The sequence below is a fragment of the Anastrepha ludens genome, chromosome 6, assembly GCF_028408465.1.
Source record: "Anastrepha ludens isolate Willacy chromosome 6, idAnaLude1.1, whole genome shotgun sequence".
Lineage (NCBI taxonomy): Eukaryota > Metazoa > Arthropoda > Insecta > Diptera > Tephritidae > Anastrepha > Anastrepha ludens.
The window spans coordinates 44,371,603-44,399,423 of NC_071502.1; the positions used below are offsets into that span (position 1 = coordinate 44,371,603).

The window sequence follows — 27,821 nt, forward strand, 5'->3', positions numbered from 1 at the left end:
TCCTTTTTTTATAAATTTTATATAAAAATATAGCTCATTCTATAACAAGAGCCATATTAATCGAAGCTTGAAGCTTTGTACAAGATTTTTAAAAATTCCACAATTCTTTATCGATTTTTTTAAATTTCAATCGGAATTAAAAAAAATAATGGGTACTCAATTAACTATTACTATTAAATATTATTGTAAAAAAGTGTAATTTTAGAGTAGCTCAAAACTCTTGATGAGTTGTGAGAATTTTTTTATCCGACGGTGTTGTGCATTTTAACGAATGCACGAAATTTTTATGTGCAGAAAATGCGCAAAATCGGAAGGCAAAAAAATTATAAAAAGTAACATTAAGCTTTTTCTTACTTTATCATCTTTTCTAATAGCACTACGCGACCATTTCATAGTAGAAATAATAAGATGATATTTATTCAATTTGATGCTCATTTTCGGAGAATTTGAGTCTTATGAAAACCAGACGTCTGAGTGTCATATCCGATTTTTCTTTAAGGTTTGGTCCACCCGATATGCTACCACTATCAAGAAGCTCTTTGATGGTCAATCAATGATGTGTGAGTACCAAATCTTTGATTATTGAGAAGTTTTTTTACTCGGTTGATTTGTTTTGCCAATTGAAAACCGCATTTTTGCAACACTTCTGCCTTCTAGGACTTTGGCGTAGCACTTGCAATGTTTTGGCAGCAAAAATTTCTCTACGCAAGGAGAAATTAAATATTAGTTATAGTTAAATAATCTGAAAGTAATCTGAAAATCGTCTTATCCAATTTTTTATTCTGCACAAAACGCAATAGTAACAACGAAACCGATAGAGATAAAGTGAGTTTTGGCATACGTGCGGAGCGTTCAATGTATTAGCGATATTGTTATGAAAATTAACTTTAATCAAATTAAATATATTTTTATTTTTCAATTTATTCACCCATAACTTCCATGATCTTGTTCTACCTAAAAATTAGTTTTTCAATGCCATATAAAAAATATATTTCCATCTCGTCTGAAAAATGTGCCGCTATACAGAACACTGTGACCTTTATCTTTATGGCTGTTAAAGGGATTTAAATTTGTCTTCTGTTTCTACATATTTAGACTCTTCCTTACTTTCAGGGCCATATTAATGAATCCCTGTTTCATTTCCAGTAGCAAGACGGTCGAAAATAATCGTTGAGATTTCCCAACAGAGTTGCAAAAACTCTACGCACGACTCCCCTTGCACTTGTATTTGAGATGCCGTGATCATTCGCGTACCTATCTAGTACAGGGTTGCCCATATTCGACGGACCCATCTGGCAACCCTGTATCTTTTGACAGAGACACCAGATCGCTTAATGACATGCCGCGATGAAAGCGTCAGTCCAAGCAGATTTTTACCATGGAACAGTACATGCACGCCAAATTGTTGAAATTTACATTCAACAAAGGAAGTCAATTGTGAATACTCAACGTGCGTATAAAAAATTAAATAATGTGAAAAGTGTGCCTTCTAAGAATGCCATTAAACGTTTGTACGAAAGGTTTTCGACTGGTGATGCTCTTTCCAATCCAAAGAGGCCAAATTGCTCTTATACGGCCCAGTGTTGAGACGTCGCCAAGGACATCCCAAAATCGCCGTTCTCAGCAGTTGGGCATTGCTCGGACCACTTTACAACGAATTATCCGCATTGATTTGCATTTATTCCCGTTTAAGATTCAATTGACGCAAAGATTGTTGCCTGCGGACAAGCCTCGTCGATTGGAATGAGACCAAAGGGTCATCGAAATGGCTGAAGATGACGAGCAATTTGGAACAAAATCATCATGTCCGATGAGGCTCATTTCTTATTGAATGGGTAAACAAGCAAAATTGCCGTATTTACGCCACTGAAGATCCTCACGAAATTTAAGAGGTACATCTTTACGACGAAAAAGTCACTGTTTGGTGCGGCGTTAGTGCGAAAACGATTATTGGGCCGTTTTTCTTCCAAAAAGAAGATAGTCGAGCTGTTACCGTCAATCAGGAGCGTTATCGCGATATGGTAACCACTTTTGTGATGCCATTTATTCGTCGAAAGCGTATGAGGCAGTTCTGGTTTCAACAAGACGGCGCTCCACCACACACAGCTCGCACCACAATCGATTTTTTGAAGAAATTGTTTCCTCGTCGTTTGATGTCGAAAAATGACGATTTTGACTGGCCACCGCGTTCGCCCGATTTAACGCCGCCTGACTTCTTCTTGTGGGGATATTTAAAATCAAAGGTTTGTATTAATAAGCCAAAGTCCATAGAAGAGCCTCAAGAAATAGCCGCTATTCCAGCTATGGAAAATGCTGCAGAACGGGCACAATACGCCATACAGGCTCAAGGCGACCATTTGAGAGATATCATATTCAAAAAGTGATGTCAAGAAATCTACTTGAACAAAATAAAATGATTATTATCGTCTACATCTAAAAAATTGTGTTTTTCTTTGATTTCAAAAAAAAAACACATGGGTCCGTTGAATATGGGCAACCCAGTATTCACTTTTGAGTTATTAAGATGATCATAAAGAATCGTGTGCATGATAACAACGGATAGGTAAGCCTTCTCTGCTAATAATTTAACCTTTATTCGGGAATTCTGCAGTACAAGTTTCTGAATTTTTTTTCATATTTACTTCTGTAGCGGTAGTAACGGGCCGTCTGAGCGAGGGTCATCTCGGTGCTCTCTCTGGCATTTTGGAATTTACTTGACCACTTTTAAATTGTAACTGATGAATATGCAAATCGCAACCAATCTCGTGAACCATTTCTCCGAGAATGAGTTTTTGACTTTTCCTTGGTTTGTAAGGCATTAAATCACCGCACGCTATTCGATTTTCTTCCCCTTTGTCGCATCAGTCAATGCAATCTTTCTCACGGAATATTACTAGAAAACTAATAACCGTAATTATGTGAAATCTTGTTTTCATACCGTCAAGTACTGAAATTATTTATTGCAAATAATAAACTACCAGCTTCATTAGTAAACTAGGACCATATCGAGAATACACTGAACGACCCTCTTAAGTGAGTGATAATGTTACGACTGGCATATGTGAACGATTTTTTATATTTTGTTTGCATACAAAGTTTGAATTTGGTAACAGAGTCGGAGTCTAACCAAACCTATTATTAACTATTGAATGGCTGTAAATTTTTTCTAGTAATGTTCACCAAATGCTAATGGCAAGCCTTCGAGTGAAATTCGGCCTTGAAAAAATGATACGGCGTACTCATAAATGGCTTTATACGAGGGTTGCCTTTTAAATCGACATAGACATCATTTGAACTTTGAGCTTTGAACCACCGCGGTTGAATATCTGCAACATTTCTTTACGCCAGTCCACAACAATACTTTTTTTGTGCAATTATCGAATTATTCCAACGAGAACAAATCTTCTTGGTGTGGTAACCAAATGTTAATAAATATTGAATGTTTGCTGGCTCCACTACTGCTGGTCCCAAGGATGTTTCTATCACGCGATATGTCACATGTTATCAATTGATGCACATCATCGATTGTTTTTAGTACAATAACCGTCTCTGAACGGGCGAAATTCATCCTACAAAGATCGATGAAAGTAAGTTGATCAATATACTCTGGCCTCGATAAGCCATATCCAAAATCACAAGAAATCATCGCGCGCAAATTTTCAGGAGATGCATTTTTCAGGTCACTGAAAAAAGAACAAATAAGGGTCGTGAGTGAAAACGTTATATGAAAGTTTATGCTCAAAAATATTATATCAAACTGTTCTATAAAAATATCACACGTAGTGTTGTAAAACCGTAAAATATAAAAGGCAGCACTCATAAAACCTTCATTCGTGCCAGCTAGCGAATGGGGTGGTACTTCTCAAATCACTGCAAAGGTTAGTAGTAGTTGAATAGTGTTCGGCATTCCCTCTGTCATGGACACGCTCTGGCATAAAGGTCACACCACTGTTTCTGCGAGCACTTCTTCAAACGTTCAGTGGACTTGGACTCAACGGGCTTTTGGTATTTCTGCGGAGGTTATTTCTCCTTACATCTGCAACTAAATATTACCTAAAAGTTATTGCCGCGGCGGCCGCCGTGGCCGAATGGGTTGGTGCGTGATTACCATTCGGAATTCAAAGAGAGAACAGAACGTTGGTTCGAATCTCGGCGAAAGATCAAAATTAAGAAAAAGTGTTTTCTAATAGCGGTCGCCCCTCGGCAGGCAATGGCAAACTTGCGAGTGTATTTCGGCCATGAAAAAACTCCTCATAAAAAATATCTGCCTTTCGGAGTCGGTTTGAAACTGTAGATCCCTCCATTTGTGGAACAACATCAAGACGCACACCACAAATAGGAGGAGGAGCTCTGCCAAACACCCAAAAAGGGTGTACGCGCCAATTATATATATATATTCCAATCACTTGATATTTGTCTCACTGCAATTAGTTTCAGAAGCATAGGCCCACAGTATCCACATATAATATAAAGATACTTGTGTATGGAACCGTCCGAAAATTGTTCTTACATTTGTCGACCAAAAGTCGCAAGTTGATTGGTTTTTGTGGTTTGTGCGTTTTCATTTACGCATTTTGCAAAAGCCATTACGCCTTTGTTAAATCAACAAGAAAAGCTAAATGCATGACTGCTATAAATTTGCATTTAAATATTAAAAGGAATATGAAAGCTGTGGAGTCTGCCCAGATATGTTGTAGTGAGGGTTGAGATGTTAAAGTGAAAATTATAATAAATTTAACTCCCGGTAGTGCGTAAAAATATTAAAAAAAAAAGAATTAAAACTGATGTATAGGAAAAATGGAACTATTTCACGTTTTTATTCAGCAAAATATATTTTGGTGGTGCCTTGAAATTTCATAAGGACAAGGAAAGTTAAAAAGTTATTAAAATAAAATATAAAGGGGAAGGTCACTGTTTAGGCCGTACACCATTTCCTTTAGGAACAAGGCATATCTGAAACGTTAGCAACCTCTTTCGTAAAGTGGAGGTATTCTACTACTTTCCTGAACTTGAAGTATCTATTTGAGCAAAATCTAATGTGATTCAGAAAGAAACCGTTTGAATGCTTATCCTTTTATTATATCGATTAGAAAGGCTTAAAGGTCTTCTGTGGTTAATTCCTAAAAAAGTAAAGATAAAGCTTAAAAATTGATGTTGTTTTTTTATTTTTTACTTTGCTCATTAGCTTTAAGTGTATGATAAAAAAACGAAAATAGGTTCTAACATAAGGCTTCTCTATCAAAAGATATCGTCTTCGTAGTGAGGTAAGATAATTTCTAGTTTGTTCGAATGTATCACTCGCATTAAAATTAGGCACCGAATGTAACCTTAAAGTATTTATTTGTATAATAATCTAACGGAAAATGATGCTGCTGATTTGAACCATTGCCTGAGTTGTGGAAGTGTTCGTAGCCGATGTACTATAGGTCTATTTTTAAACAATTTCATTCCATCATCATCACCATCATCATCATCAGCCCGCATTACAGCTTGGGGTGAGTTTTAACTTCATTCATAATTTTCTTCTTGAGCAAGGTTTTTGCGGACAATCATTGTTCATGCACTCATTATGACCGGGCCAACGTTTCTTTGCGATTAAATGTGCTTAATACCAAAATCCCTTTTCATAAGGATCACTTTTATTCGGTCTTCCATTGTGTCGTGCATATTGTTGTCGTTTCTGACTAAATCTTCGAGGTATTTAAATTGCTGAACTCCTTCAAAACAATATATTCCAACAGTTATATTTTTCGGTCGGCGTTTCCTTTCGCATCGGTAAAGCTCTAGGTACCTTGCTCTACTTTCATTTAACTTCACACCAGCATTGTTGACGCTGTGTTCGATATCCCCGAACATTTCGGCGAGGTATTTTTTATTGCGAGCTAGAATAGCTATGTCGTCGACATACGCAATTGTTAGGCCTAATCTATTGAAAAGGTTTCCCGATTTTACTTCCTCTTTTATAGCAAAATGTTATGACAAATTGAAGACCGTTGCGGATAAAGTATCACTTTGTTTGACCCACCATGAAATTTTAAAATGCATGCCTTACTACAATTTTTCCATGGCTATTTGTCAAAGTGACCATTACTAGACGCGTTAATTCGGCATTTATGTTCAAATAAGCAAAAGGTTCAGGGATTTCCCAGCAGTGGAGGTTATCAAAAGCTTGGATGAAGTCCAAAAAAACCACTTATTCAGAAAAAAAAATTGGATGATTAATATTGAGCCACCTCGTACTAATATTTCACTAAAAACATACGCCAGGTATAAGACATTCAATTTCGCCTAATTTTAGAGTATTTTTAAATGTCGGTTTTGTATGGTAATTTCTTAAGAAGAAAACTTAAGCATTTTCTAATTCAATGGATTAGAAAACTTGCGATTATCTTCCAGTCTAGCGATTTTTGTGGCATGTGAAACAACCATAACAAATTCCGTTCTCGCTAACTGCACCCAAATGTACCAGAAGCAAGTTATTAATAGTCATTTAATTAGGTAGAAGTCTATTGAAAAATCGTTAACAAACAAATGTGCATATACATATCTACATATATATGCTTCGTGTCTCATTTGGGCTAGTAAAAATAGTCAAATAGAGGTAATATCTGGTTTGCATTTAAGACAAATGTTACTTGAGGGAAAACTCACCCATATCTTTGGAGGCCATTAAATAGTGTTTTTAGTTTTCATAGTGATAACAAAAAACAATTTAGATAAATGTGGGTGTAAGATCTCTTAACTCTATACTTGTCCCCGAAAAAAATGGCTTCTATATTTGACATACTGATTACACTTGGTGTTTATTGAAGTAAAAGCGATATAACCCAATCAGGTGCCCATTTCAAATGTTTTAAGTTCCAAAAAAAGAACAAAATAACAGCTAACGAAACTCCATACGAAGGATAAACTTAATATTTTTTACTTCCAAAGAAAATCATTGAATTTTAACTGAGTCTACATCTGTTACTTGCCAATCACATCACACTTGCCAAATTTATAAATTTATACGCCTGGTTGTGTGTCTCGTCTAGCAAACGTAAGGACTTCCGTATTCATATTCAGTGAGCGTGAGTTATTTGCGATTTCGTGACTTAATGTTGGGTAAAATATTCCACTTTGATTACTTGTACTTTTCGTGCTCACCAGGAAGTAACGGATGTTCTTCTTAAGTTAGTAAAACTTCGAAAAGGATATCTGTCAAATGGCCTACCTAAGCGAGTACACGACCTCGAATTATGTTGTAGGAGTATTCAGTGATTAGGCTCCCTTTCATTTTAGTGGTCAAGTGTATACGTAAAACTGTTGCATTTTGGGTAAAACGCCAAACGACGCATGCGACTCTCACAAGTGGCTTATCAACTACGCCGAGAAATGCATAATGTCGTGACACAATTTGTCACTGTTGCACTGTCTTTCAAAATTCCAACTAGAAATTGCGTTACCGTCAATGATGCACGCTACGTCTATAGGAAAATTACTTGCATTCTTTACTTCTCGACGCCCGCAGCAACCATCCACATACAGGGTGTAAATCACCACTTTAGTGGCACGAAGACTTTACTGAGTGAGTGCTAAGCTAACCTTGAGGTTGGAGAAAATTGTTTGTATTTGGCAGCCATGCCCAGATTTTTCAATTCTCTGAGCCGCTCGTATCTTTCGCATAATTCGTTAGTTTAACGGAAAGCCGTTGAGGAGTACTTGCCTCTGAAATATGCGAAAGGCAGCAACATAAAACTTTGCCTGCAATTACAGGGACGATTTGGTGATATTTACCTCTTATATCAGTAAGCTTTGAATGCCATCTATCAAACGCCTTCGATAAATCTGTTTAATAAAGGAGCTGTTTCTTGGAAAGTCCTGAGGCGAAATTAGCTGGGACCTTGATAAGAGCGAGCGTATGTGCAAAAAAATATTACGCACCTCTAAGACGGCCAAAAAAGCATTTTCTATTATTTTCTACAAGAAATTTAAAAATTTGTCTTTCACTAGAGAAACATAAAAGGAGAAACTATTTACAGAAAGCTTAAAAATATATCTTCATGTACTCTGCCAAAATAAGCTTTGGAAAAGGTCCATCTATCAGATCGTCCATTCAGCGCATCTTCTTATCGAGACATAGTTAATGGCGTTCAGCCGGAAATCAGTGCCATCTGTGGGTATGTAGTATGTAGAATTCTAGTTTCAGAATGACTCGGTATTAATATTGCTATAATAGACAGCTTGCCAGGAGTGAAAGCATTTGTTTCGGTTTTAAAACTCGTGGTAAGTTACCACTGGTAACAATGAACTGACTTAGAATATATATATGTATATATAATTGGCGCCTACACCGTTTCTGGGTATTTGGCCCAGCTCCTCCTCCTATTTATGGTGTGCGTCTTGATGTTGTTCCACAAATGGAGGGACCTATAGTTTCAAGCCGATTCCAAACGGCAAAATAATTTTTGTTTTATGGAGCTATGGCAGAAATACACTCGGAGGTTTGCCATTGCCTGTCGAGGGGTGACCGCTATTAGAAAAAACGTTTTCTAAATTTTGATCTTTCACCGAGATTCGAAGCGACGTTCTCTCTCTGAATTCCGAACGGTGGTCACGCACCAACTCATTCGGCCACGTGACTTAGAATGGTCAGAGGAAATAGAAGTCTCCGTGCCTCTAAATTTCATCAGAGTATAAATCTCACAACACTAGTTAAGCTTGGTTAATTGCAGATTGAAGGACATTCTCAATATCCGCTACGTCTATGGGGCACTGGGAACTGAGTGCTTAAGCAGGCAAACTGAGACTAGAGCACAACATCTCCTGTGTTTGATATAATATAACTAACCAGGGGTGGCAGAAACGGTGAACTATTTTTTCTTTACCCAACTAGATTTAAGTGCTTTTAACAGGCCTGATTTTGGTAGTCTAACAGGTCTAAGCAACATAAATCACCGGATTGTATTTAAGGGGTATATTGGGTTAGGAAATAAGTTCGTAGTGTTTTTACCGAAGAATTTTATTTAAACAAGAATCATTAATTAAATCAATAAATTACTCAATTATTGTGTATATTCACAGTTGCCTTTTACAACCTCTTTCCCCTCTTGATGCCATTCCGCCAAAAAATCGCCTGGTCTGGTGTCAAAGAAGTTGAGCCAGTTTTTGAGGAGCTCTTTGTTAACGAAAGTAACGCCCTTCATATGGTTTGACAGGGAGTGAAAAAGATGGTTGTCGGTCGGTGCAAGGTCCGGAGAATACGACGGCTGCTGAAGGACCTCCCATTCGAGCTCTTGAAGAGCGACTTTGACGACTTGTGCGACATGGGGCCTGGTGTTTTGTGAAGGATGAAGTATAGTTCAACCGAATTAATCAGGTATTTTCAGTTGAAAAGCTTCATTCACATGATCTAGATGGGCAATGCAGAGCTTCTTGTTGACCGTGTAATTCTTCTCGAGCATTACCCAGTACACCATGCCTTCCCAGTCCCAACAAACACATTTCATGATTTTCTTCCCCCGGGCTGCCTCGGCCGCGTTGTGACCTCGATGAACAGCAATACCGATACTTTTCCTTCTCTGGGTATTTCATTTATAAGCCTCAAAACAAATAAAAAGTTAAAAAACTCAAAAATACAATTAACATAATATAGTTTTGTAGAGCAAAAAGAGCTCTATCGAAAGAATATTTATCCTTTGCCAAATAGCAAACAAATCGTTGTACAATGAAAGAAAATTTAAAAATGCTACTAACTTATTCCCCAACCTAGTAGAAAGTTTTTCGACAACCTCTATTTAATTGTTTTATCTTTAGGCTACTCGATACATCATCATTTGAATTTCTTCTTCGGACGTACGATCAGGGTTACCAAAACTAAATCCGGATTTGGGAATAAAGATATTTATCCTCCTGCATACATACATTTTTCTAATATTTTCTATTTATATGCCGTACCAACGCTAGCCCTGCAAACTTGGATAGATCTTTGAAACTATAAGTAAAACTGAACATACGATTAGTACAATTTTTATATATAAAAAAAATTTTGAAAACCTATTTTGTGGACTCTTTGCGCAGATAAAGTAAACAAATAAATATCATATCTCAAAATGTGTTATTGGTTTCAGAACTATTGCTTTTATTTTTAGTCGGAGTGAATGTTTTGATATTCACTTCAAAATCACACTTCCTGATTACATCTGCTTCCGCTTATAGTATAATTAGCGCCGGAATTATACTTTATGACAAAATATAAGAGATATAATTTTTTGAGTTTAGTTGGCAAAAAATGTTTCCGCACCTTCATAAGCCACCCGTTACCTCAATTTTTGCTGCGGTAATTTCGCAGGCATTCAGCATTTGGATGTTGCGCACACTCTGACCTTGCACGCGTATTGTACGCATACATATTGCGTGCGTGATTAATAAGTATGCGTATGCTGTGACATGAAGTTTATCAACACATTTGCATCACCAATACCACCGCTAAACGGCTATCAATCCTTGGCCACCAGCCAAAATTTCGTTGGGCATCCACAAATATGTGGAAGTAGCGCGCCCATTGCGTAATGGAACATTCCCTGATGCCAAACATGCCTTAGGGTATTGCCACATTCCGAGTTAGATGGAGTAATAATAAACAAAGAAGGATTTTCCATAAATTCTGGCGCCACAGTTGTGGGGTGCTCAAATTGAAAAGCTGCATGTCGGAATGGTCGTACACATCAACTGATGTGCTTGGCCAACCAAGTACTACACAAAGTCACAAATCAATTTGCCAACGCACACAACTACACAATCAAGCATATTTGCATGGAAAGTGCGCTGCATGTATATATGTATGTGTGCATTGTTTGTACGTGACCTCTGAAAGGGTTTAGGTACTTTGAACTTGGGTTTAAATGCCTGACAACTTGAATGGATACTCTTCAGTTTTAAGTATTTAGGTTACTCATACGCACCGTTCGCCACGCAAATGGGTATGGATGTATGCATGGCAGTTAAGGAAAGTGATGTGTCCCAAAACTCATTTTGAAACATTTATCCTTTATGTGGATTATATCCACATTAACTGAGTGGCATAAAGGTTTCAGGGCGATAGTTTTAAGTGCACTAAAGATTGCTTTCAAGTGCTCATGTTTACTTAACAAGCGGGACAGCGCAAGGCTTCCGTGTGTTTTGATTGTAAATACCTTGAGGTTAATTAAACCCACGCCACAGCCTTTTCATATGAAGTTCTTCAAATAAAAAAAAGTAAATTAAATAAATTTCATCTTTTGAAAAACCATTTTCACAAAACGGTTACAAGTTGGCTCACTTACATATACATAAATATATGCCAGGGGACATTGTACATTGCCTGAAATTATGGAACTGCATTCGCTGCTAAATCCTTATGCGAACTGTTGAATAGTTCAGTTTTAATTGAGAAGCTTTGAAAGAGTGAAATTGTCATTCGCATTGAAGCAATGCTTCTCGGCACTCAAACCACTCGTGACTAATTTCAAAGTAATAGAAACTTATTTCGCTTAGAAACCGGACTTCAATAATGACATCAAAGAAATCACTTGCAGAATCATTCTTGACAACAAGTGCCAATTTAAACTAAATATGAAATTCGACAGTAAAGAGCTCTCTTTATACTGCAAAAGTCGATCATTTTTCCTGCTCTGTTATACAAATTCCCATGACGGCATTTTTAACTATTGACTGTTTGCGATGGCGAAATTATAGACAATGGGATAGATGAATGAGAATATTCGTTTTACTGTTGCATGGATAGGAGAACAAAATATATACAAAGTGGAGAAGAACTTGGTTTTACTTGGTGTCGTTATCAATACCATTTGGCATATAAAAACAAACAACTTCTGCGTTGTGCTAAACTCATGCAAAAGCTCTTCGGCTAAGTTTTAATGTAGTAATCCAGATATGGCTACAAAGTAATACTTATGCTCCTAGATTTTTTAAATATTCTGAACTAAATGTGCTTACATAATATTTAAGAAATTAGGCAATAAAAATTGCAATCACAACCAAGACATTTTGAAATTTATTTACACGTAACGAATATTAGTTTTATGCGCCTTTTGAGCTCATAATATATCAGTGATTCAAGTTTGCGCTTAACTTTTATTTTTCTTTTAAAAATTTAGGTATTAGTATGCCATTTAAATTCATTTTTGGACTAATTTCACTACGTTTTTAGTTAATTTATATTTTGCGATTAAAAATTAGTTGACGGCCACCCTAGCCGAATGGATTTGTGCGTCACTACCATTCGGAATTCGCAGAGAGAACGTTGGTTCGAATCTCGGTGAAAGCAAAATTAAGAAAAAGTTTTTTCTAATAACGGTCGCCCCTCGGCAGGCAATAGCAAACCTCCGAGTGTATTTCTGCCATGAAAACGCTCCTCATAAAAATATCTGCCGTTCAGAGTCGGCTTGAAACTATAGGTCCCTCCATTTGTGGAACAACATCAAGAGGCACATCACAAATAGGAAGAAGAGCTCGGCCAAACACCCAAAACGGGTGTACGCGCCAATTATATATATATATATATTAAAAATTAGTTGGTAACTGCACTCAATATTTTTTATTTAGATTTTTAAAACACCTGTCATTTGGTAATAGTTTTCTATTGCTGCATTTACAATTAGTTGCCAAACTTACTCAGCAATAATTTTTATTGATGTTTTTAAAACACCTGTCGTTCGATATCACATTCTCACATTAAATTTCTATTTTTCCGATTTCTTATTTCCCCATTAGTTGGCAACTTCACTCAAAACAAATTTTTTCTGTCGTGCAGTATTCATATTCTAACATTTAATTCAGTTATGTAATGGTTTCCTATTTTTTTACCATATTTTTTCATTCGTTGACAACTTCACCCAAAATAATTTTTTTAATAAGATTTTAAAACATATTTCTTTCGATACCCATATTCTAAAATATATTTAATGCATTTCTGCCTTTTTCCATTAAAAATCAGTTAGACACCTTACTCAGAAATATTTTGTTACTAAGTTTTTAAAACACCTGTTCGATATTCATATTCTAGTATAGGGGTTTTCAGTAAGACCACTTCAACTTTTGAACTTTTTTGAATAAAACACAAACGGTTTGACTTTTTTAACTAATTTTTTTTTTTATTATCGAGTTTGAACATATACATTTAAGTATGAAATTCGATTTCTTTGACCACCGCGTGCACGTTTTACGAAGTCCCATCGTTGAACCCAATTTTCGACTACTCTTTTGCATAAATCGGCCGAAATTCCAGCAATTTCGCGTTCAATATTGGCTCTGAGCTCACAAATCGTCGCCGGCTTGTTACTGTAGGCCAATGACTTCACATAACCCCAAAACGGGACGGCTTGTTAAATGGACCGTAAAATGGCCGTAATGCTCTTAAAGTAGCAGCAACAGAACGATTATTTTCATAAAAAATTTGCACGATTTGCAATCGTTGCTCAAGTGTGTAGCGTTCCATGATGAAATGTATACTAATGAAGTTTACAAATGACAAGCGAAAAATAAAAAATATTGCGTCGTTCGCCCTCGCTATCGGAAAAAAGTTGAAGCGCACCTATTGAACAACCCTATATTTAACTCCTATTTTTTCAATTTTTTCTATTTTTAATTCTTTAATATTTTCATTAGTTGGCAAGTCCACTCACAATAATTTTTTATTATGTTTTTAAAACATCTGTCTTTCAGTACCCAGATTATTATTGTAGTTCAATTCAGTTCAGTCATTTTTTTCTATTTTTGCCATTAAAAATTAGGTGGCAACTACGCCGAAAAATATGTTGGCATTCAAATTTTTCAACTCTTTTTGCTGGGTACATATATCTTTTTTCAATAAGTTTTTATTTTTGCAATAAAAATGGGGTGGCAACGCTATAAAAAAGGGTTTTTGGGTTGTGTTGGGTTCTTAAACACCGAACAGAAAACTGTCGAGCTATCTTCTAAAACTTGGTAGAAAAGACGTTCGATTGATGGTTACTACTATATTTACAAGACACAACCCAAGTGGTTAGTGAGTAAATGACCGCCATAGGAATTATGGAGTATCTGAGCAAGGCTACGAATAAGAATGAGTAATATTCGTTCTCTCAAACTGGAGGGTATTTTCGGATTTGAAAAATTCTCAAAGGACTATCTCTTTACCATACCTCTGTTTTTCTGTCACTTCTCGCCTTTCCTCCTTGACTATCAACTCTTTTAATTTTCTGAGCTTCGAATTCGACGGGCTTTTTAGCCTGAGTGTTTTAGGAGTTACCTTTCGCTGGGTGCTTTTTGGCTCAACATTTTCACAGTTCCATTTCAAACAAACACACATAACTTCTCTAGTTATGTGAAGGTACAGTTTAGTAGTGATGCATTAAAATACGCACTGAAATATGCCGATGATAAATGAAAATACTTGAGTAGCAACTGGTTTCTCCTCTACAAATTCATTCGACAATTTAACCGCACAACCAACATATTGACTAAAATTGATGGCGAAATAATGGCTTCTGAAATGCTGAGAAATTGTATTTTATCCTTTTATTCGCTTATTCTAAAACTGAGTTTGTATCAACCAAAAGTAATAAATTATGTAAACTTTCTACATATACTTATACTTAAGCACATATGTATGTACCTATGTATGTGCATATAATTTACTAATCATGCGTATACATTTTAGAACTGTTGACACTTGCCCCAATAACTACCATGAAATCTATTGAGGCTTCAAGTAATCAAAAAGTAAGCGAAAAGTTTACAATTTAACAGCTCTTCATGTTTCCATTTGAAAAGGGATGCTAGAGTTTTTTTTTTTGGAATAGTTTTTGTAACATGACATAAACAAACTCCTGCTGCTTCCAACTTTCATGCTAGTCATTTTATAATTGTAAAGTATTCGACTTGTCGGATGTGGTCTAAGAGTTTGTCGAATAATTTAGTGAAGTGCCGCACAACTGTCACAGAGCACAAAAAGGACCAAAAACAAACTCTTACCAATTTATGCAAAAACAATTCCAGAAAGTGAGAATCTAGTGAAGGAGAGTGCTTTTGCATATACATACATACATACAAATATATTTAATACTTGCCGCTGTAAAAGTTTCTTCAGTATTGCGAAAACTTTTACTGGCTTAGGCCGCTTTTATTTTCTATAAAAAATAAGCCATATTTCCTTTGCAGTAAGTAGTTCTCGACACATTTTGTGCAGGACTTGTATAGAGTTGAGAAGAAAGTGTTAAATTAAGTGGAACAAAAAGGGTTGTCTTATTTTAGGAACGGGTGCCTGTGTTTCGAAATGCACAAGCACAAGTTTATTTTAAACTTCAAAGTTAATGTTGGTTCAAGATTATTGTCAAACCTTTGACGATGGTACTTCTGAAATCAATACTTGGAAAGATCAAATACAAAAAATATATGCATAAGTACTGAAAAGTGAAATAAATAGTTAACATTAACACTTAAAAAAAGGCTACTGGAAAGTGTTTGCTTCTTAGCAGGCAAGCAATCCATCACTACGCTGGCTTAAATACATTTTAACAAGTAAAGGCAATCTGCCACATTGTTAATAACTTGTAATATAATAAATAAACTCAATTTTATGGATGGTAAAGTTAGTGTTACACCATTGTGTTGTTTTTATTTTATATTAAATTTTTTATTTAATATTTTTATTGAATTTTTATTGAATTTTTTTCTTAATTTGTTTATTTATTTTAAAATTTCAACTTGTTCTCCGCCAACAGCATTTAATTAAGTTTAGTTATTTTATTCAGCATTGTTGTGTGTTATTTATGCCATAAAATAACCAAACCAAATTCGATTAAATGCATTTAAATGCTGTCGCTTCAGTTTTCAGATTGCTGTAGGATAGGAAATGCTGGTATGCCGCATACGCCCCGTACACCTAGAAGCGCTAACTGAGGGCGGCGTATAAATGGCTTACAGCAGAATTTGATTATTATTTCGTTATCGTGTATTGTGTTGCAATTTTAATTAAAAGTTTTGTTGCTATTTTTGTGAAATATTTAATTATTTGTAGGAATTTTGTGATTCGAAGAGAAACAGACCATAAAAAAGACGAGTGAAGGTGAGCATACCGGTTTTCTGCCTACGAGTCACAGAACATAGATTCAATAATGGTTTTATTGAAAAGTATTATAGGAGCAGGTTTTTACCTATGCAGTATGGAAAGTGCAAGTTGTTTTTTAACTTAATAAATGTAGTGCACCTATACTTATACATTCAAAAGTAACTGTTACTTTGTCGATAAATTTAATAATCTTTATTTATTCTTCCAAATTTATTTAATTTCTTTTCGAGAGAATTTCGAAGTAATTGCAACAATAACTATGAACTCGCTTCATGAACGGCAAAGCAGTTGATGCTGGAAAGCAAAGTCATATACAAGTCACATACATATATCCGCCATCTATCGTTACGGATTTGAACTAGGTATTATTTGAAGAATGGTAACACTTAGCTGTCATCTGATTTGACAGAAAATTAGTTTTATTCCTCCGATGAACGAAAATGGTTGTGTATACGCTCAAAGAACGCTGGGAAATATTGCGTTTTCGCTTCGCATCATGGACTTGGGATCGACTTGAAGAAGATGAAGACTTTTACCGAAAAATCATCTTTTCGGATGAAGCTCATTTCCATCTCGGCGGGTATGTTAACAAGCAAAATTGCCGCATTCGGGGCTCAGAAAATCCGCACGCACTCGAATAAAAGCCGATGCATTCACAACGAGTCACTGTTTGGTGCGGATTTTGGTCGAGAGGCATCATTGGACAATTTTTCTTCGAAAATGAGCGAGGAGTGGCCGTAACCGTCAATGGAGAGCGTTACCGGGCCATGTTGAACGAATTTTTGTTCCGAGAAATCGAATAGGAGGATATTGGTGGCATTTGGTTCCAACAAGATGGCGCTACTTGCCACACAGCGAATGCTACGATCAATCTTTTGCGCACTGTCTTCGAAGATCGCATTATCAGCCGAAATTCTGATATCGTTTGGCCGCCGCGGAGCTGCGATTTGACGCCGTTGGATTATTATTTTTGGGGTGCCGTCAAAGACCAGTGTTATGCCAACAAACCAGCAACAATTGAAGCACTGAAGACCAACATACGCGATGTCATAGCTGAAATACAGCCGCATACAATCGAAAATGTGTTGAAAAATTGGACCGATCGTATGGGATGGTGCATGGCTAGCCAAGGCAGCCATATGAATGAAGTTGTGTTCCTTCATTAACCGGAAGGATTTTACTTCAAAATAAAAAAAACCATTTGGAAAAATATTGAGTAGTTTCTTTTTTATAGCATTTTTAATTCCGTAAAGTTATATGGCGTTAGTATGAGTAGGTCGATGTGCTAGCCAACACAAGTGTAAGCGCAGCAGCTGTTTTTGATTTAGTAAACTAGAAATATCTAACACTTCTTTTCAAGCATTAACACCTTGTGAGAGTGTACCAAGTGCGGATTACACAGGCTTACGAATAAGTAATGATTGTTTTGCACACGAACCACACATTCCATTGCGAGTGCGCTTACACACTTCTTAAGCAAGACAAGAATAAAATGACTTTAAAGCTAGAACTGCAGGCCAAGCATTCCAGGCATAAGAGGTTTCAACGATTGATTCAGCCAACAAATATTATAGCTGAATAAGGCACTAAAAACCACAGTACCTAAAATGCTAGCCGTGATGTTCTGGCTTAAGATTCGAACAACCCTTCCAATCATTCTTTTTTATTACTTCCTTTGATATGAATTACATTTATCTTGAGACATCAAATAATTATTATTATCGTATATGGAACATCACCACAAATTTAGGATCACTTCCTGATAAATTCGCAGATATGTAAAATTAAAATTTTTTCACAAATTAATATTTACTACCGGTACAGTATTTGACTAAACATACAAATCAAACAGTAAAAAAAAGTAAAAAAACACAATATCTAAATATTTATAAATTGCGATGGATCTTTGTGTTTCAGCCTTCGTTGATTTTGGGTTTCTGTAAGGGCTGCTATTCTTAAAGTGTGACAGTAGTCGATTCATATGTTTTGTGCTTGTGTTACGAGCAAGTATCACCTCTTCAACAGTGCCAATGTTTAAGTCTCGCCATATATTAGTTTTGTTACATACCATCTAGTATTAGCAATTATCTGAAGGACGTAGACTGTGCCATTTGTAATATTTGCAAGTTAGATTTGGATGCAGTTCCCTAGCATTCTATGCCATCCTAACATATCGGCATTTTTATAGACTTATACACATAAGAAGGTTACCATGACTTTGGTAGTTGGACCTATGTTGCTATATGGAATACACGTGTGCTAACCATCAACTCAAAAGGCAAGTTATAGGAAACTGCTGAACAAGGTCTAAAGATCTGTGTTTTTGTGCATCGCCGGCGCTTTGAGGATTACCCCAAATAACGCGCTTGAGGTGATAGGCAACTTTCCTGTCCTACATCTGGTAGGAAAACACGTGGCCGCCACTTGAGAGTTTACCCTTAAGAGCATGGCGCTGTGGAAGACCCCGCGGTTCGGCAACGATTATATACTACATACCATGAGTAGTTATAATCAAGAAATCGAATACTCTTTCTCTAAACCCAACTTCGGCAGGCTCTTCAAGACTAACATCCCGGCAAAAAGAGATGGGCAAACTCAAAGATCATGGAAAATGGGAAAAATAAATTTTTACGCGGATAAATCCAAGCGAGAAAACAATGTAGGCTATGGAGTTTCTTCAAAAGAACTAGGACTAGAAGTATCTGTCCAACTTCCGAAATACTGTAGCGTCTACCAGGCAGAAATGTTTGCCATAAAGGCAGAAACTGTGTACCTTAACATTAACGCCTACGATAAATATCTTCTCGGACAGCCAGGTGGCCATCAAATCAATGGAGGCAGTTATACTAAGATCAACGATTGCTGAGGAATGCCTGGCAGCTTTAAATGATATTAGCAGCGTCTTCAAGATCATAGAGATATCGCAGAAAATTGCAAGGCAGTTGAACTAGACAGAAAGCGTTCTCATCTACCACTGGTGGAAAACAAAGGCACTATTGGAATTCCTATGGCAAATTGCAAGTTAAGGATAAAAAATAATATACTTCAGGATGTCAATAGGCCACGGAGAGAAGAAAATACTTGTGTTACAACCAGGTTAATTTGGCCGTAAATAGATAAGAAAAGGGATAAAGAATTGCTCAACCACTCAAGGGAGGTAGGTAGGCACTCTTCTAGGCTAGAAGTATTTTCTCATGAATACTATAATACATAAGTTGTGGAGACAAGGAAGAGGAAGAAACAGTGGGGCACTTCCTCTGTAGTTGTCCAGGCTTAGCTAGGAGTAGAGCAAGATTGTTAGGAAAATACTCTCTTCACTCTCTTACCGAACTACCCAGTGTTGGGATAAAACCTACCCTACGCTTCATAAAAGCGTCTAAATGGTTCGATGATGACTAAAAACTCACGCCTCAATGAGTTGGCAAGTCTAAACCGACTGCAACAAAAACCTAACCTAACCAATTATTTTGCGCAGTTTTTGATTGTCTGTTGAGGGGCCAGTAAAGTTTTCTAAAGCAATATTTAATAATAATAAAAACTTAGCTTCGCGTCGATAGAGATCGTTAGATATTCGCTCAGCGTCTATTTAAACCTCAGTATTACATATTCTTGGGGAGGTGTTACAATTTTTGTGTTACCACAGACAGCCTAGATGTATAATTAACAAGGAATAAATAAATAAGAAATTTGGTTAGCTCTAGTAGTTTCTGAGTTGCAACTCCAATAATATCTAATATCTTCCCTTGAGGATTTCAATTATTTCGCTTTTTTTTTTAATAAAAAACGGAAAAACCCGATTTTTAGATTGTCAAATTCAAAACCGCGCCATTTTTCAAATTTTTTTGTTTTTATTCTAGTACGGGGCATAGCTACAGTCGCACTGATTAATAATTTTTTTGGTTTTTGTGTTTCAGATAAATGGAAGAGCCAAAATGGGCAACCCCGTCCAGGTCTAATTTTCCGGGAGGGTCAACTTCAGCGCCATTTTTAAAATTACTAAAGTTAAACAAAAAAAATTGAAATCGGAAAATTTTTTTTTTAAATAAAAAGCCTAAAACAAGTAAATATCGTTTTTAATTTTTTCTATTGTAAAAAAAAGCCTGAAAATACCTTACATTTTCGAGCTCTGGACCACCGGGAGCCCTTAAATAAAAGCTCGATTTGTATGTGAATAGAGTTTTCTTTAGAGAAATATGAATTCCCTAATACTGCGAATTCCTGTTTTCAATCTCTTACTTCACTATGATTGTTTAGTAAATTTTTAGTGCTCTTAGTAATATACTTTTTATTTGCCTATAGTCTGTATTTTCAACTTGTATTTTCATAGACGAAACTTATATGAATAAATGAATAAATGAAAATCTCACACCTTCGTATAAACTTTTGGCAACAATTAGAACCAATTCCCATCTATGTGAGATCACTGCTTAGTAGCCGCATTAACATAAACTAAACTTTCTCATATCATATCACGATTTGCATGGCATATCACGATTGCCATGGCAAACGTGTGAATGCTTTTATTTATGTTTTTATTTATTTATTTAATTTAGAATTGGTCACGCACGTTCGCTGCTAAGTACTTACAAAATAGCTTTATTAAATATACACAAAATACTTGGAAAAATATGCCAATTTCTGATAACAAATTGCCTCCTCAGCACAGCCAGCAGTTGATGTGTGTACTAATTTAGTATAGAACCTTAGGTGAGCATATTTTTATTAGGTAGTGACCAAATTAATGTCCTGCTTTATTGGTCATTAATAGTCGAAAATTGGCAGTTTGATTACGCAGCAAAACTTATTGGACTTAAGTTATTTATTTATTACGTGCCTTGTATGTAAGTATTGTGAAAGAAGGTAATAAGATGGTCACTGTGGGTGACTGGTTCTTGGTTTATGGTACATGGATAGTGGGCATGAAACGACAAATGCGGGAAAACTTGATTTATACTCCTTACATGAAAAAACTAGACATGCAAGCCAGCTACCGTTAAAAGGCGTTATTTAACTAAAGAATATACATAAACCGTACATATACGAGTACTATAAAATGCAGAACTTGGGCTGAATATGCATGTATATAATTGGATGTTACACCCTTTATTGGCTGTTCAGCCGAGCCCCTCCTCCTATTTGTAGTGTGCATCTTCGTGTTGCTCCAGAAATGGGCTAATCGAATGGGAATGGATTAATTGGAATGGGCTAATTCATGGCAGAAATTCAGGCTAAATACGTAAAAATAATATACTTGCTCACTTACCTATTTATGTGGCGCTACAACGTGTACGCTGACAGGTCCGGGTTCCTTTCCACGAGAATGTGATGTTCCCTTCTTCGTCTTCCTTTTTAGGGTGCCGTGTTGTAGATTTGCCTTGTTGGAGTGCCTTCGTTCATATGAGTGACATTGCCAAGCCAGTGTAGCCACTTAATTTTTACAAACTTAACTATGTCCATGCCCCTTTATAGCTCATACAGCTCGCTGCTCTACCATACACGACTTTCCTCACCACCGCAGAAAGGGCTAAGGCTCTTCTCTTTCCCTCGAAAGCTCCCAAAACTTGCTCATCTGCTGTTGACAACGTCCTTGCTTCTGCACTATATAGCAGAATGGGCGATGATGAGCATTTTATAGAGTGTCAGTTTGGTTCTTCGAGAGAGAGAGTTCTACTTTTAGTTGCCTACTGAACTCAAAGTAACAACGGCAAAGACTTAGTCTCCGGTTGTTCTCTAGGTTGACTTAATTTTTGTAGCTTATGCTGGCTCCAAGGTAGACAAAGTCGTTCAACAATTCGAATTTCTGGATGTGAACTCTGATATATTGTCTAAAACAGGAAGGCTCATTTTGCTGCAAGCCTTACATTGATCGCCTCTCTCTCTCTCTAAACTCGGCAGCGCGAAAGAGATTGAAAAAGTCACAGGATAGAGAATTTTCTTGTCTCAAACCTCGTTTGGTATCGAACGACGCGGAGAGTTTACTTCACTTTAGCTTGCGGTAGCGCTCAACATCATCTTACATAGCCAGAAGTGATTTATATACCCTATGATCAGAAAGTACCGGGAATGTTTAAGGTACTTGACCACCTTATAAGTTTCAAAAAATTAAATTTTTTTTTTTTACATTTTTTCAATCCTTATACTTTTAAAAATCATCGCCTGAAACTGTTTTTTTAAATTCGAATTCTAACAAAGTGAAATCAGTGAAAATGTGCAGGCGCATCCTGCACTCATTACTTGCTGACTCAGCGGAAAGAAAATAGCAAGTTTTAACTTTAAACGCGTTTTTCCAGAAATTACTTTTTTTCGAATGGCGGACACTTTATCTCCGAAACTGCTTAGCCGATTTTAATGATTTTGGTCTTGTTTTATTTGTTAAGATGTTTTGTATGCCAATTTACCACATTTTGCAAAAAAAAGTTAATAAAGTATTGCTTTTTAAGCATAACATTGTGAAAAACAGGGGTGTTTTCTTAACTTTTTTTCAAACATCCGCCATTTTTTTATTATTTTTTTTTTTTGTCAGTTTGTGGTAAATTCTCACGCAAGGAACCTTCCTTTTGAAAATTTTGTTTCTCTCTTTTGTTTTAGAATTACCATTTCTAAGATTAACTGTCCGCCGCAAGACATGATTTTCTTCAGGCCTCGACTTTGGCGCCTCCTGGATATATGTTAAAAAAAGAAATTTTAATAAATCAATTTTTTTTTGTATTATATAAGCTCTAAATAAAAATTTAAAAAAAAATTTGTTTTAATATATTATACAGAACATGAAAAAAAAATTATTGAATATGTTGTACTTTTTAGCTTTCCAAGGTGGTCAAGTACCTTAAATAAAAGAAAACAAAGTTAAATTTCAGGCAAATTTATTTTATCTCCTTCAAAACACGACCCGTCTGAGGCAAAACACATGTGCCAACGTTTAACCCAGTCCTCCATGCACACCTGGTAGGCCGACGAAGGGATAGCCTTCAGCTCCTTCGTCGCATTCTCTTTGATCTCCTCTATCGACTGAAATTTCCTTCCACGAAATGGTAACTTCAACTTAGGAAACAAAAAGAAGTCGCACGGGGCCATGTCAGGTGAATACGGTGCTTTCACGATGGTATTTACTTGGTGTTTGGTCAAATAATCCAGCACAATGTGGACTCGGTGCGATGGCGCGTTATCATCATGCAAAATCCAAGATTTGTTTGCCCACATTTCCGGCCGGCCAGGCAGACACTAATAATCCGATGGCATTAAAAAGTGACAGCTGTGAGTGTCTTACAGTCCTACCAACATAAGGAAAAAATATGGGCCGGTTCCCACGTGCGTGGTTCGTTTAAATTAAACATTCTCGGTACTTTCTGATCATAGGGTATATCTAAGACGACTTTAAGATCAACAAAGAGATGTTATGTGTCGAGTTGTTTTTCGTAGGTAATCTTCTACACTTCGCGTATTGTGGAGATCTCGCCTTTGTTGGACTTACCGGGGCTGAAGACCCACTGATAAGGCCCTATCGGTTTGTTGACGATGGGCTTCATTCTCTTACAAAATGCACGCGACAGAAGCTTATATGCGATGTTGCGCAGATTACATGATCATTCTTCTTATATCTTGAATAGAGCACACTCAGGGTCCACTAGCTTGGCATGCACTCATCCATCATGCTTTCTATCCTGTAAACGAGCTGATGCATGCGATTTGAAAGCTCTTCGCCTACAGCTTTGAATAGCTCGCACTACCTCTAGATCGGATCTAGGTCAACGACGATTCCATAGAACAGATCTATAGGTATGCAATAAAAAACAAAATCAGTCAATCTTTTAAGTTGAAATCAAAAAAAAAGGAAAGGGCTATGGATTGGCCACACGCCAAGAAAAAATGACGACAATGTTGCTAAACAAGCATTACGCTGGAATCCATTTCACCAAGCTGGTTGAGGAATTGGCCGACGGCGTGCCACCTGGCGGCGCTCAACAGATGCCGAAATGAAGTCTCTTAGCTTAGCGTGGAACGAACTAAGTTCCCTCGCACAAAACCGTTGCCGTTGGCGAAGAGGAGTGGTTGACGCCCTATGCTCCAAATAGGAGTGTTAAAGGATTGCATATACATATATTTAAATGTATTCTATTTTCATGTAAAAGTATTTCGAATAACAGGAGAATAAAATTATATTATATTTTATTACATAAACGAGTGTACGTTTATCTCTGGCTGCACATCGCTATATAAACATATATAAAGCATAAATTAATTGAACGCCAGTAAATTTGGCTTCGTTAATCAATGTAAATGTAAAGCATCAATAATTTTTACTCTCTCTCTCTCTCTTCACTTAGTTTTTAAGCTGCTTAGTGATGGCTATCGCTCTACACTGTATGTGCAGAAATACGCTTCGAACGACTGGACCAGACGGTGCCGGTGAGCCAGAATGGTGCTTAATATTTTATTTCTAAATTAATGGCATCTAAATAGCCTACGAATTTGCTTAAATGCTGGCCAAACTTGCCTACACACGCTACTTCTTATGTAAAGTGACATTTGCCCATGAGCCTTTATTTATTCTAGTACTTGCCAACGCTTCAATCTTAATGTTCACATCCTTTATATGACTACCTCCATCCGTCTGCGTCTTTGCTCGCAAACACTTCGCTCTAAACCACCTGTTGTCGTAAAATGTCCTTGTTTTGCCACTAAAGCCTTCTGTAGGACATTAACTTTGCCACTTAATGTGGTGAGGGATCTTTTGCGACACTTTCATATTTATTTGCTATATGAGGTATATTATTCATCAAGTGGACCCTATTGTCCATTTCAACAAGAGATTGTGGCCTTCTTGAGATTTATGAAGCTTTATGGTTGTTTGCTTGTGCTAAAATAAATGTCAACAAAGTCTACGCTCGTGCAATTTGTAAAAGCACATATGTACGTGTGGGTAGGTAAACAACTGTTGACGTTTACTAGTGTGCGTAAATAATGAAGGTCCGAACATAAACCAGGGAAAGGGTAACAGTCAAGCGTACATACATTTTATATATACAATTCTTGACATAAGTAAGTTGGTATGTAAGAAGGTGGTGTGGTAGTGAATGCATTTGTCATTCATCCCCTTGACTGCTTTCAATCGGAATAAACAAAAATGTGTACCTTTGTTGAATTTCAATGATTGTATTTCGCAATTGTTCAAATATTATATTAATTTTTCTTTTTGTGTAATAATTATTTTCAAAAGTTATGAATTCCACGAGTTAAATACATGAGTTTTCAGTTCAGCTTTATTTATAGTGGCATATAAAAACCTTAATTGGCTCTTTGTACCATTGAAGCTTACGTAGCGTATTTGTAGCTATTCACGCAAAAATAGGAAAAAATGTGAAACAGCTTCACAAGTTATATGCGGTATTTGGGTGGCGTGTTTTACTGTAAATTCGTATGGCCAATGAAATAAATAACAAAACGCTTTCTGTAAAAATTTAAACCGGATAATGGAAGTATTGTTTCCCATCCAAACATTTTCCAAAAATTTAATTAAATAATACAAAGTACGTTTTATATGAGAATCCTTGGCAGAGCGACAATTTATTTGTTTCTTATTTAATTTTAACCCTTTTTTTTTTTTGTTTTTTGAAAATGGAGCTCTTTCCCTACAAAAGCCATGTAAATTCAAGTTTGAAAGTTCGTGGAAATTAAAAGCAATTGAAAAAATTTAATTAAATTTAAAAAATAAAATAAAGCCCATAACAAATAAAAAAAATTTTATAAATGAAAAAAAAAATCAAATAAATAAAAAAAATTAAATTAAAATATTCATCAAAAAAATTCAATTTAAATTTAAATATTCATCAAAATTAAAATTTATCTTAATCACTCCAAAAAGTGTTTGAACTTCAATGCCAACAAAGCAAAATCTGTTATAACCCTAGATAAATAGCGTCTCGGATTACTCTGTGGAGCACTTAGTGGTCTCTTTGCCTGTAGTAAACACTTTAACACAATAGGGATATCTAGTAAAAGATCATGCAGGTTTTGCAGTGCTGAAGAGGAGTCTATTGAACACTTAATCACCAACTGTGAGGCATTAGACCACAGGAGTCACAGAATTCCTGGCTCGTACCTATTAGAGGAGGAAGACCTACAATTGCGCCCTCCTAAGGAGTTGGTTCGATTCCTGGGTAGCTAAATAATTATAATTAAGTAATTAGCGGTGCACAATAGTAATTAGGGCCGTACAACCATTACTATTACCAACCATTACCATAAGTGAACGTTTGAAGCAGCTCAAAATTCGGGTTGATTTTTAAAAATTTTTCTGTTTTTGCTGGTGGCTTTGTGCATTTTCTCTACGTAATGAAAGTATATTTTTATGTGGCAGCATGAAAAAAAAAAATTTTCAAAACTTGCGAGGTCCCTGTAGAATATAGTAACATCCAAAGTAATAACCGTTATGTAATTTTTTATCTCCTAAAGTAAAACAATGAAAATTGAGACGGATTTGCATGGCACTTTGCATGCGGAAAAGCCTCTAAATTTTCCAAAACTCCGTTGTTCCGTATTTTTGTTGCGATAAGCATTTGTGTTTAAATGGAAAATGGTAAATGTCAGTAAACATTTCTTTCCGCGGAAAAAAGAACAACACAAATACCAAATAAAAGAATTATCGGGTCTCTTGCAACCATTCATCATTAGCTCCTTTAAATTCGGGGAGTATAGCCAGCAAAAGTGACACCAACACTCTGGCCATTACATCAAGATCGTTCATAAAATCCATAACCAATTTTTTTTTTTTTTTGGTGGGTGAGGAGGGTTTCAACTGCCTTCGCACTTACAGCGACCGCCGTCAACTGCTTCGAATGGTGTAGCCACTAAAAGAATTCCTCCTCCTCTTCTGGGGAGACTCCCTTCCCGGAACTTCCTTTGCATTACTTCGAGAAGGCCCGGAATGGTGTCCATTAAATGGACCAATACTATTCGCCCACGTCTAGGTCCACCATATTTGTAGCCAGCTTCATGCTATAGGCTCGTCTTCTAATGTCTCAGTGCCGTCATACCAGTGGTATGTGTGGCATGCTCTGCAAGAAACATCCGTGACCGCTAAATATTTGGGTTAAATAGTGGTCTACGTCACCGTGCCCTCTGGTCACCCATTGGCTAATTTTGGGGATAAGTCTATAGGTCCAACGTCCGTTTACAGACGAGTCCCATCTGCTTTGACATTTTTCTAACGAATGCAGACGTTCTGCAGCTTTCGCTTCAGTTGTCGTCTTTACTCCTTGTCTGTCATAAAGTTGACCCATTTCCTGCACAACTATATCTATTGGAAACTTTCCAGCGATGACGCAAACCACGTCGTCTGATACGGTCCTGTATGCGCACGCGACTCTTAGTGCATTTCGTCGGTGCACTTGAGCTACTGGTCTAACATTCGATGGCTTAGCTCCTGCCCATATAGGAGATCATATAAGATGACTGAATCCACCACACTTGCCAGGAGGGGCTTTCTGGCGCCTTGCGGTCCGCCTATGTTTGGAAGAATTCTTGTAAGACCACCGTTGACTGCCGCTACTTTGGAACCCACAGTTGCTAATTGTCGTTTAAAGCAGAGCCGGACATCAGTCATTACGCCTAAATACTTTATTGCCTCTTGCGAAGCTATTTCATGGCCACCTATTCGCAATTTCATGAACTCTTTTTTTCTTCGCGCATTTACGAGGACCACTTTTGTTTTTTGTACGGCCAACTTCAGCCC

General features: G+C 36.6%; 1 protein-coding gene across 10 annotated transcripts in view; it reads left to right on the plus strand.

The window, feature by feature from the left end:
- The window catches only part of LOC128867594 (high affinity cAMP-specific and IBMX-insensitive 3',5'-cyclic phosphodiesterase 8), a 422,601-nt gene that overhangs the window by 164,746 nt on the left and 230,034 nt on the right, over positions 1 to 27,821 (plus strand). Inside the window, exon 1 of one of the 10 annotated variants that reach the window (XM_054108977.1) lies at positions 493 to 560. The exons of the other annotated variants lie outside the window; for them this stretch is intronic. The gene's annotated coding sequence lies outside the window, so the exon portion shown is untranslated. Of the gene's footprint in view, positions 1 to 492; positions 561 to 27,821 lie in introns of those variants that run through there. 10 annotated transcript variants of the gene reach the window in all.